Source organism: Phocoena phocoena, chromosome 6 (genome assembly GCF_963924675.1).
Source record: "Phocoena phocoena chromosome 6, mPhoPho1.1, whole genome shotgun sequence".
NCBI lineage: Eukaryota > Metazoa > Chordata > Mammalia > Artiodactyla > Phocoenidae > Phocoena > Phocoena phocoena.
The window spans coordinates 6,505,828-6,510,635 of NC_089224.1; positions in this window are offsets into that span (position 1 = coordinate 6,505,828).

Here is a 4,808-nt window from a genome sequence, read left to right on the forward strand (position 1 = left end):
AGAGAGGAGGTGCTAGAAGGAGGTTACAAATGGACCTTTGTCTGCCTTGTCGCCCACCTGCCAGGACTGGGGAGAGGAGGGGGGGCGGGAGACAGGGCTGCGAGACCTGCCCCCCAGACGCTTCCAAACCAGGCGAGTGAACCAACAGCTTCTCTACCGAAGTTTGAAATAGCTTGTCTGGACAGGAACCTCAGGGAGGCGGACTGTTAGAGCAATAAAATGTAGGACCTGAGGGATTTAAAGAGAACACAGAGCTCTTCTTCCCTTAAGAGAAGTATGTGTGTGTGTGTGTGTGTGTGTGTGTGTGTGTGTGTGTGTGTGTGTGTGACAGATAAGGACAAAGAGCAGAGAGATAGAGAAAGCAGAGGAGAGGGAGGGAGGTGGGAGGAAGAATGGCTACTGTGATTCAGGAAAGGCTGGCTTTGCACCTCCTCCCCTCTCACAGTTTCTTTGTGTTTTCACCAAGTTTTCCTCACCATCTAGATCTCTTATTTTGACATTTTGGTAGAAGGTCTATCCCATCTCACCAGCTCCTCACGCAAAGGGTCATTATCCGTCACTGGAAAGCAAAAAATAAAACGACCAAGAAAGAAATCTATTCTGTGCCTCAGAAATAAAGGCAAGAAAGGAATTTCAGTGTTTTGAGCAAACAGAACTGGAGTTGTAGCATCTGTTAACTATCCTTTAGTTGTTGTTTTAATTCCATCTGGAGCAGAGTCCCAGGAGTTAGAAAGAAGATAACAGAGCAAGATTATCTAGATGGAGAACAGGGGGTAATCCTGGTTGTATTAACGAGGGCATGGTGGTGAAGGAGAGGTGATAACGTCGGGGATTACAGTGGTTTCCTGTGGCTGGAATGGGGGCTGGGGGGGTGGGAGGAGATAAAACAGGGGAAGAGAAAGGCAAGTTGATGAAGTACCTCACATGCTGTGCTAAAAACTGTGGATTTATCCTGAAGGTCAATGGAAAGATCATGAAAACCATCCTTTCTAGGATGAACCCACTGACTGCAGTGTCAAAGGAGGACGGTGTGGGAGGGAAGAGTCTAGAGGCAGGGAGGACGGTAACCCAGAAGAAAAGATGGTCAGGAAGCAAAACTGAAAAGATGTGGTGACCAGTTGGATTTTCTTTTCTTTTCTTTTTGTCTGTGCCCTGCAGCACATGGGATCTTCATTCCCCGACCAGGGATTGAACCTGTTCCCCCTGTATTGGAAGCGCAGAGTCTTAACCACTGGACCATCAGGGAAGTCTCCGCAGTTGGATCTTTATGTTTAGGGTACGGGTAGTTGAGAAAAGGGGAGATTCTGTTAACTTTCGAAGGTTTGGACATTTGGATGGATGATGCCGTTACTCATCTCGGAAAAAGAATAAAAAAGAAGAGTAGTTTCGGGTGGAGCAGGAGTGGAGAGAGGAGGGTGGTTAGTCTGTGAACGTGGAATTACTTGAAGGGGCCCTGGGTGTAACTGGGGATGTTTAGTAGGCGGTTGGCTAAATGGACTTGGAGCTCAGAAAAGAAATATGAGCTAGAAAATCAGAGTTTATCCGCTAGTCAACTAACCATCAACTAAGTAAGTGATCGAGTTATTCAACTAAATAATAGTTGAAGCCATGGCTGTCCCAGTTAAAGAAGCTGAGCCTGTACTCTGGGTGCCGGGCAATTCACACGTCTGAACTCATTCGCTCTTCCTTATGACCCCATGAAGTCGGTCCGCGTACTGGCCCCACTTTATAAGAGGGGACACGTCAGAGATGTCAGGGAACCTGCCCAGGATCACACACACGCAGCCTGCAGCCTGCGGGTTCTGAGTCTAGTGCCCACGCGCTTCCCCACATGCCGGGAATGGACTCCGAGCGAGAAGAGAACTGGGCTGAGGTCAGAATCACAGGGGCCACTGGCATTAAGGGATGAGCAGAGAATGGGAGTGGTAGAAGAATTCGGAGGGTTGGCATGGAAGTCAGAGGAAGGCGTTTCCAGAAGGGAGGTGAGTGGAAGGACTTGCTGACAGCTGTTCTAGGGAAGCCATGTGTACACACCCTGGGATGGAGGAGCACACAGCCAAGTGAAGACCTGCAAAACCAGACTCAGTCAGCAGCCTGAGAGAGCTCGAATCTCCAAGCTCCACTTCACTGAGGCTGGAGCAGGTGGCATGGGATCCAAGAAACAGGTGCGAGACGTGTGTGCAGTTGACCGCACATTCCCTTGGCGTGTTTATAAATACGTTCCCTGTGATGCTTACTACAGAAAGCTTATGCCACAGAGATGGTTAATTTATTTGTACGACTTAAATATGTAGAAATACGTGAGTATGAGGAAGAAAGTGGAAACTGTTCAGGCCTCAGTCCATCTGAAGAGCTGTCCATCTCGATTACCCAGTGCTGACCTAGCCCAGAAGTGCAGTGCCAACACATACTGACTTTCCTCTTCCTCTTATTTCCCTGTTCATCTAACGCTTCTTTATTTCCCTGATTACATTGCTCATTTTGTTTCCTTGTATTTAATCCATAGTTGTTCAAAATAGTTGATTCCCTTTTATAGGTCAGCAATATCCAAATCCATACAGTAGGCCTGGCATTGTGTTTCTTGCAGGCCTGCTTCAGGGTGTTACTGTCCATTGCCTCCAGATCATGTTCCTAGTCACTCAGGAAAGATTTCCCCTCAAAACCACATTTGCATCTGGGCTTTCTAGTCCTTTGTTATGTCTCAAACATTTACTTATCACTGGCTGGACTCCCATCATTTCTAGGGAGAATTATTGAACACTGTTAAACTAGAAACTCTGTAACTCTTCAACCTGATGTCCATGGCACAGAGTTGCCCATTTGGGAAGCAGTTGAGTTGCAAACCAAGGCCTGCAATTAGAGAGGTTGCCCTTGAGACTTTTTTCCCCCTAATATTGCAATATTTATTTATTTATTTGACTGCGCTGGGTCTTAGTTGTGGCATGCGGGATCTTTCAATTGCGGCATGTGGGATCTTTAGTTGTGGCATGTGGGATCTTTTAGTTGCAGCATCTGGGATCTTTAGTTGCGGCATGTATGGAACTAGTTCCCTGACCAGGGATCGAGCCCAGGCCCCCTGCATTGGGAACGTAGAGTCTTAACCACTGGACCACCAGGGAAGTCCCGCCCTTGAGACTTTTAATTTGGGGCTCAAATTTTTAAAAATCTGAAACCAGTATTTGTTTTCTTGTATATGGAAACTTAAGGCATTTTGTTTTATTTTGTTTTTTCCTGATGGCCTGTTACTGAGACCTCTTGTTGAGCCCTGGTTTATGTTGCTCTGGAGACCATCTGTCTCTTTGAGACAAGCTCTGGAGCTTCCCAGAGTAAACTTCTCATGTGAGGTGGGTAAGCCCCCAAATTAATGACAGAGCCAATTCATGATATAGAACTTAAGCAGCTATGTTAAAAGTATGGGCATTAAATTTGAAAAGCGAGCTGATTAGTATTTCCTAAAAAACAAGCAAACAAATGATAACAACAACAAAATCCTTCCAGTCAGAAGAAGTCTCAGGAGATGTCTTAGGTATAAATAATTGTACACATTGGACATCTTAAGCTTGTGAAAAAAATGCGAACACACATAAACTCTTCCCCTGATTTCCACCTGAGAGCTCATGCATGTGCCCTGATTTAGAATCTGCTGCTTCTCTGTTCCCTAATTGACCCCTTTCTCCTGTTTCCTTCAGGCTTAAATCCTGGAGTTGCTGAGGGTAGGGTGTGGAGAGAAGCAGCAGCGGTTTCAACCTTCGCAGGCTCCTCCCAGGAGAGAAGGAGGACCTGTTTTATGTGAGTATCCTTAACAAAAGGAGTTTCAAAATAATGACGCTGGGGCTTCCCTGGTGGCGCAGTGGTTGAGAGTCCGCCTGCGGAAGCAGGGGACACAGGTTCGTGCCCCGGTCCGGGAAGATCCCACATGCCGCAGGGCGGCTGGGCCCGTGAGCCATGGCCGCTGAGCCTGCGCTCCGCAGCGGGAGAGGCCACAACGGTGAGAGGCGCGCGTAGCGCAAAAAAAAAAAAAAAAAAAAAAAAAAAATAATGACGCTAATGGAAAACTAATTCACAGTATGTTTGTTGCAATAATAATGAGCTACAGACAAAATCGCCTTTTAGAATGTCTTTAAAATCTTCCATCCGTTAAAAAGAAGTTAACCTGTTTTATTAACTTATTTTTGAACTCAGTACAAGGATATTCTTTTTGATTAAAACTATTTAAAGTTTCCCTTAAGATTTCCTCTGAACCTGGGACATTTGTGCTGAGAATGGTTTTTGCAACTGGGTTGAAGAAGGTAACCTCTATTACCCAAACTTAGTTAGCTTTCTGCCTTTGCAGTGACACTTAGGAAAACTTACTCCACCAAGGAGCGCCCAGTGACGCCCTTGAGGAGACAGCATTGTTAATCACCAAGGGGCTGTCACCTACAATGTCAAGCAGATGCTGCTGCAGCTGTAGGAAGGGACCTGCTTCCCAGGGGCCCTCGTACTGGAATTAGGATGCACTTGGGAACTGGCAGGATGCCAGACAGGCAGCCGTGGCTGTAACGGGGCTCATGGCAGGGATCTTCTTGCTCAGAAACTTTTCATCAGAAGAGCAAACACATGGCCTCCTTTACCTGGACACGGACAGTAAGTCACACTGGGGGCCTGGGACTTGTTCACAGCATTGGCATGTAGAGGTCGTGAGCACCCTGACAAACCTGATCTTTATTTTTTTGTTTTGAACATACTAACTTTTTATTCAGTTTGTTTCACAATAATGATAGTAATCTAATAGTGAAATAGTTTGATACAATAGCAATCAACGTTTA